A 7,799-nucleotide genomic window follows, 5' to 3' on the forward strand; every position below is an offset into this window, starting at 1 on the left:
TTCCATACGTTAGTTTAAATAGAAACAATTTTCGAATATATATACATATATGAAGAATTTATATTCTATACTAACATATTATGGAATGTAACTATTGACTGTTACCTTGGCATATTGGTGTATTGTGATTTTATTCATGGTTTTCCATACGTTAGTTTAAATAGAAACAATTTTCGAATATATATACATATATGAAGAATTTATATTCTATACTAACATATTATGGAATGTAACCTTGGCATATTGGTGTCATTGTATTTTATTCCTGGTATTCTATAGTTAGTTTAAATAGAAATAAATTTTTGAATTCAAAATTTTATATTCTATACTAGCATTACATAGAAATTATCCTCAACTGTTTGTTTCTTGTATACATACAGGAAATTAAACAGATGAAGAAAAAAAAAAACAAAACAAATAAAAATTATAAGAAAAATTAAATTTTAAATAAAAGAAAAAAGGAGAAATTTTTTCAATCATATATATATTTATGATTAAAAAATAGAATTATGGAATTATTAATTTCAATTCAGAGAGAAAAATTATGTAATATATGAAATTATTACATTAAAAATGCATTTGAAGAAAAAGTAAAATGTTATTAAAAATGATACATTTGAAAATTGGCAAATATTAAGAAGAAATATCGTTCTTATATTTTTATATAAAATATATATAGAGAACGAAAATTCTTTTTCATAAAAAACGGTTTTTGAATTCTGATAAGAAAAGCTAAAGGGGTCGGCGGGAGCGCACATTGAACGAAAGAAAATGAAAGAAAAACACAACAAAGAAGAAGACCAAATAAAATACAAATATTTTATACAAATAAAAGCACATTATTAATAAATAATAATAATAATAATAATAATGATGATGATGATGATGATGATGATGATACATAAATTGTGTTATTAAAATTACGTTCTATTGTATGTGCGTTTTCCCCTTTACTTTTTATATACACCGTAATTTATGAAATTTTCAAATATGAAAAGCAAAGAAAAATATATAAACAAATATATATATTATTCTGGTTGATCCTGCCAGTAGTTATATGCTTGTCTCAAAGATTAAGCCATGCATGTCTAAGTACAAACAAATTAAAAGTGAAACCGCAAAAGGCTCATTATATCAGTTATGGTTCCATAGATCGTTAACAGTTACTTGGATAACTGTGGTAATTCTAGAGCTAATACATGCAATATAAACACGGACCTTATGGAACGTGTGCTTTTATTAGACTAAAACCAAGCGATCATTTGATCGTTAAATTGGTTGAACTCTAGATAACTTGCAGATCGTATGGTCCCGTACCGACGACAGATCTTTCAAATGTCTGCCCTATCAACTTTTGATGGTAGTATCTAGGACTACCATGGTTGCAACGGGTAACGGGGAATCAGGGTTCGATTCCGGAGAGGGAGCCTGAGAAACGGCTACCACATCTAAGGAAGGCAGCAGGCGCGTAAATTACCCACTCCCAGTTCGGGGAGGTAGTGACGAAAAATAACAATACAGGACTCATATCCGAGGCCCTGTAATTGGAATGAGTACACTTTAAATCCTTTAACAAGGACCTATTGGAGGGCAAGTCTGGTGCCAGCAGCCGCGGTAATTCCAGCTCCAATAGCGTATATTAAAGTTGTTGCGGTTAAAACGTTCGTAGTTGAATTTGTGCTTCATACGGGTAGTACAACTATATATTGTGGTATGTACATTACCTTATGTATGTAAGCGTATTACCGGTGGAGTTCTTATATATAATTAATACAATGTATTTTTTATATATTCCTCCTATTTAAACCTACTTCAGTGCTCTTCATCGAGTGTTGTTGTGGGCCGGTACAATTACTTTGAACAAATTAGAGTGCTTAAAGCAGGCTCCAAATGCCTGAATATTTTGTGCATGGAATAATGAAATAAGACCTCTGTTCTACTTTCATTGGTTTTTAGATCAAGAGGTAATGATTAATAGAAGCAGTTTGGGGGCATTAGTATTACGACGCGAGAGGTGAAATTCTTGGACCGTCGTAAGACTAACTTAAGCGAAAGCATTTGCCAAAGATGTTTTCATTAATCAAGAACGAAAGTTAGAGGTTCGAAGGCGATCAGATACCGCCCTAGTTCTAACCATAAACGATGCCAGCTAGCAATTGGGTGTAGCTACTACTATGGCTCTCTCAGTCGCTTCCCGGGAAACCAAAGCTTTTGGGCTCCGGGGGAAGTATGGTTGCAAAGCTGAAACTTAAAGGAATTGACGGAAGGGCACCACCAGGAGTGGAGCCTGCGGCTTAATTTGACTCAACACGGGAAAACTTACCAGGTCCGAACATAAGCGTGTAAGACAGATTGATAGCTCTTTCTCGAATCTATGGGTGGTGGTGCATGGCCGTTCTTAGTTCGTGGAGTGATTTGTCTGGTTAATTCCGATAACGAACGAGACTCAAATATATTAAATAGATGCTTTCAGGATTATGATGTTGAAACTTATATAGCCTTCTTTCATGCGTACATCTTGAATGTACAAGTGTTTGAATGTGTTTATATAAGTGGAGTCGTACCTGTTGGTTTGTCCCATTATAAGGACACTAGCTTCTTAAATGGACAAATTGCGTCTAGCAGTAACGAGATTGAGCAATAACAGGTCTGTGATGCCCTTAGATGTCCTGGGCTGCACGCGCGCTACAATGAAAGTATCAACGTGTATTTCCTAGACCGAGAGGTCCGGGTAAACCGCTGAACCACTTTCATGCTTGGGATTGTGAACTGAAACTGTTCACATGAACTTGGAATTCCCAGTAAGTGCGAGTTATTAACTCGCATTGATTAAGTCCCTGCCCTTTGTACACACCGCCCGTCGCTACTACCGATTGAATTATTTAGTGAGGTCTCCGGACGTGATCACTGTGACGCCTCGTGTGTCACGGTTGTTTCGCAAAAGTTGACCGAACTTGATTATTTAGAGGAAGTAAAAGTCGTAACAAGGTTTCCGTAGGTGAACCTGCGGAAGGATCATTATTGTGTTCCATATCCGTAAGAAAAACAAACAATGCCAAAAAAAATAAAAACAAAAACAAACAAAAGAAAAAAAAAAAAAAAGAAAAAAAAGAAAAATTTATAATTATTTTGAATCCATATTCTTTTTATTCTTTTTCATTCAATTTGTTATCCATCAATTATATCATATTAAATATAATATGGATGGTACATTTTGTAATGTTTTTTCTTATTTTTTCTTTTAAAAACCTTTAAACATGAAAATAGAAAGTTGTACTTATTATTCATTTGATTGAATGATAAGTTAATTTGTTCACAATAACAAAAGTGGTATATATTTATTAATATATTTATATATACATAAAATGATTAAAAAAAATACAAAATAATCAAACATAATAAATACCACCACTGTATTATTGTTGAACTAAGACATTCGCAACTTAATAAAAATGTTTAGAGTTAAATATATTTGATATATATTATTGAAAGAAAATCAATTTATATATTATTATTATTATTATTTAATTTTACTCTTTCAATTAATATATGCAAAAAAAAATTGACATTTGTTATAAATAAAAATAAATAAAAAAATACTCTAAGCGGTGGATCACTTGGCTCATGGGTCGATGAAGAACGCAGCAAACTGTGCGTCATCGTGTGAACTGCAGGACACATGAACATCGACATTTTGAACGCATATCGCAGTCCATGCTGTTATGTACATTAAATTAAATTTTAAAGTACTGCTTGGACTACATATGGTTGAGGGTTGTAAGACTATGCTAAATAAGTTGCTTATTCTTTTATAAAAATAATTGAATTTAAGCAAATGTGTATATTATTGGATTTTAAATAATTCATAATATTAATAGCAAAAAAATAAAGATTATATAATGAATTTTTTATTTATTATATATATTCTTAAAAAAAAAAAAATCCTCTCAAATAAAATGAAATAAAAATTTTGAATCTAAGTATTCTCTTTAAAAAATTTTCATATTATTTATATATATATAAAATATTAATTTATATATGTAATTAAAGGAGGAATGTCTAGCATAAAAATTAATTTTTTTTTATTCTAGAATTGCCTCATTTTACATAATTATTATTTATAATATATATTTATATAAAAGGAAAAAAAGAAAAATAGAGATGAAAAGATGATATAATTATTTATTAAATTGTGTGAGAAGATAAAAAATATTTTAAAACAACCTCAACTCATATGGGATTACCCCCTGAATTTAAGCATATTAATGAGGGGAGGAAAAGAAACTAACAAGGATTTTCTTAGTAGCGGCGAGCGAAAAGAAAATAGTTCAGCACTAAGTCACTTTGTCTATATGTCAAATGTGAGATGCAGTGTATGGAATATCTTAATATCTAGTATGAGAAATTAACGATTTAAGTCCTTCTTAAATGAGGCCATTTACCCATAGAGGGTGCCAGGCCCGTATAACGTTAATGATTACTAGAAAGATATTTCCAAAGAGTCGTGTTGCTTGATAGTGCAGCACTAAGTGGGTGGTAAACTCCATCTAAAACTAAATATAACCATGAGACCGATAGTAAACAAGTACCGTGAGGGAAAGTTGAAAAGAACTCTGAATAGAGAGTTAAATAGTACGTGAAACTGCTTAGAGGTTAAGCCCGATGAACCTGAATATCCATTATGAAAAATTCATCATTAAATAATTAAAAATAATGTGCATTTTTTTCATATAAGGACATTGTAATCTATTAACATAATAAAGTATTTATCAAAAGATCATTGGTGATATTAAGTTTATTTAAATTAATTTGCTTTTTAAGCATATTAACATAGAATAAATACTAATGATTTGATAAAGTGTTGATAGATTTTATTATATATAATGCTAAAATTCATTTTTTGAATTTTACAAAAAATTTAATATCTATGATATTAATATTTATTTGTATGCATTTATATGATTAACAATGCGAAAGATTCAGGATACCTTCGGGACCCGTCTTGAAACACGGACCAAGGAGTCTAACATATGTGCAAGTCATTGAGTTATATTAAACTTAATGGCATAATTAACTTAACTTAAAAATATAATGGGATTAATTTTTAGTCTATTTTCTTAAATAGTCAATTAATTCAATCCCGGGGCGTTCCATATAGTTATGTATAATGATAATTTATTATTATTTATACCTCTAACTGGAGCGTACCTTGAGCATATATGCTGTGACCCGAAAGATGGTGAACTATACTTGATCAGGTTGAAGTCAGGGGAAACCCTGATGGAAGACCGAAACAGTTCTGACGTGCAAATCGATTGTCAGAATTGAGTATAGGGGCGAAAGACCAATCGAACCATCTAGTAGCTGGTTCCCTCCGAAGTTTCCCTCAGGATAGCTGGTGCATTTAAAAATTATATAAAATAATCTTATCTGGTAAAGCGAATGATTAGAGGCCTTAGGGTCGAAACGATTTTAACCTATTCTCAAACTTTAAATGGGTAAGAACCTCACCTTTCTTGATATGAAGGTTGAGGTTATGATATAATGTGCCCAGTGGGCCACTTTTGGTAAGCAGAACTGGCGCTGTGGGATGAACCAAACGTAATGTTACGGTGCCTAAATTAACAACTCATGCAGATACCATGAAAGGCGTTGGTTGCTTAAAACAGCAGGACGGTGGACATGGAAGTCGTAATCCGCTAAGGAGTGTGTAACAACTCACCTGCCGAAGCAACTAGCCCTTAAAATGGATGGCGCTTAAGTTGTATACCTATACATTACCGCTAAAGTAGATGATTTATAAAACAATTTCGATTGATTTATAAATTTTGAAACTTTAGTGAGTAGGAGGGTACAATAGTGTGCTTAGAAGTGTTTGGCGTAAGCCTGCATGGAGCCGCTATTGGTACAGATCTTGGTGGTAGTAGCAAATAATCGAATGAGACCTTGGAGGACTGAAGTGGAGAAGGGTTTCGTGTGAACAGTGGTTGATCACGAGTTAGTCGGTCCTAAGTTCAAGGCGAAAGCCGAAAATTTTCAAGTTTTTAATAAAAAAATATTAATAAAATTTATATATATATATTAAAAAATAATTAAATACTTGAATTATTTTGAACGAAAGGGAATACGGTTCCAATTCCGTAACCTGTTGAGTATCCGTTTGTTATTAAAAATGGGCCTTGTGCTCATCCTGGCAACAGGAACGACCATAAAGAAGCCGTCGAGAGATATCGGAAGAGTTTTCTTTTCTGTTTTATAGTCGTACTACCATGGAAGTCTTTCGAAGAGAGATATGGTAGATGGACTAGAAGAGCATGACATTTACTGTTGTGTCGATATTTTCTCCTCGGACCTTGAAAATTTATGGTGGGGTCACGCAAACTTCTCAACAGGCCGTACCAATATCCGCAGCTGGTCTCCAAGGTGAAGAGTCTCTAGTCGATAGAATAATGTAGGTAAGGGAAGTCGGCAAATTAGATCCGTAACTTCGGGATAAGGATTGGCTCTGAAGATTGAGATAGTCGGGCTTGATTGGGAAGCAATACCATGGTTTATGTACTCGTTCTGGGTAAATAGAGAATTACGATTCTTGTTCCCCGGATAGTAGTTACGTAGCCAATTGTGGAACTTTCTTGCTAAAATTTTTAAGGAATTATATCATTCGATATATATTCTTTTTAAATTATAACGATTATCAATTAACAATCAATTCAGAACTGGCACGGACTTGGGGAATCCGACTGTCTAATTAAAACAAAGCATTGTGATGGCCCTAACGGGTGTTGACACAATGTGATTTCTGCCCAGTGCTCTGAATGTCAAAGTGAAGAAATTCAAGTAAGCGCGGGTAAACGGCGGGAGTAACTATGACTCTCTTAAGGTAGCCAAATGCCTCGTCATCTAATTAGTGACGCGCATGAATGGATTAACGAGATTCCTACTGTCCCTATCTACTCATTCTCATTGTGATTGTTGAGCAGTGAAGACGTGCCGTGTCGTGAGCGCATAAATTATTGCGAATTCCGTTTTGTGCTATATCCGCTAGTTACGCTATTCGAGTGACGCTACAGTGTAGCTGTACATGAACTGTACATCGATTCGGGCACATTGTGCTTTGTGCTTAGTGAGTGCCGTTGTGTGAGTACGGGAAAATACCGCTGTGTTTTCACCGGAATTTTTAGTGACGCTACGTTTTAGCGTGGCTGTACAGTAGCTGTACTTTGTTGACGGGCAACTGTGTTAAGTGAGTGCCATTCTGCGGATACGGGAACTTTCACCGTTATTCGAGTGACGCCAAGCTGTGTGCGTGGCTGTACATAGTATCGTACAGTGTGCGGTGAACTATTGGTTATACTCTTGCGTGTGTGCCGTTATTGGTTCGGCGTGGTTTTTGCGAGTGCCGTTAATTTTCGGCGTGGTACTTGGTGCGTGCCGTTAGTTTTCGGCGTGGATATAGTGAGTGCGTTGATAGTTTGGCGTGCTGTTATATTGCTATCTTCGGCAGCGATAAAAGGGGTGTTCTTTTTTGTGCGGTGGTATAGTGCTGCGCCAAGGTTGAATACCTTGTGCAGGTGCCGTGTTCACAGTGTGCTGCGTTTGGCCTACGGTCGAGCCCGGCGTTAGCTTCATATTGGTCGACCCGTCCCTGTGCGGGGAACGGTGTTCTGTCCGGCAGGGCATTGGTGGTGGCCTTTGCCAGACCTTTGGCTGGTGGTGTGGGCTACGTCCTCGCGGTTGCTTTGGCTTGCCGTTAGGTGTGGTTGCTGTGTGCGTGCCTGTGCGGGACTCATCCCTGTCTT

At 34.9% G+C, this 7,799-nt stretch overlaps 2 non-coding genes and 1 pseudogene across 2 annotated transcripts; all 3 read left to right on the forward strand.

Annotated features, from left to right (window-relative positions):
* Positions 1-1,030: 1,030 nt before the first annotated feature.
* On the forward strand, positions 1,031-3,021 carry LOC128871514 (small subunit ribosomal RNA). The gene has a single exon (XR_008456039.1). It is a non-coding gene; the product is annotated as a small subunit ribosomal RNA (ribosomal RNA).
* Positions 3,022-3,597: 576 nt separating this feature from the next.
* On the forward strand, positions 3,598-3,778 carry LOC128871513 (5.8S ribosomal RNA). The gene has a single exon (XR_008456038.1). It is a non-coding gene; the product is annotated as a 5.8S ribosomal RNA (ribosomal RNA).
* Positions 3,779-4,220: 442 nt separating this feature from the next.
* LOC128871515 (large subunit ribosomal RNA) lies at positions 4,221-7,005 on the forward strand (annotated as a pseudogene).
* Positions 7,006-7,799: the final 794 nt, after the last annotated feature.

Source organism: Anastrepha ludens, unplaced genomic scaffold (genome assembly GCF_028408465.1).
Source record: "Anastrepha ludens isolate Willacy unplaced genomic scaffold, idAnaLude1.1 ptg000180l, whole genome shotgun sequence".
NCBI classification, from domain to species: Eukaryota; Metazoa; Arthropoda; class Insecta; order Diptera; family Tephritidae; genus Anastrepha; species Anastrepha ludens.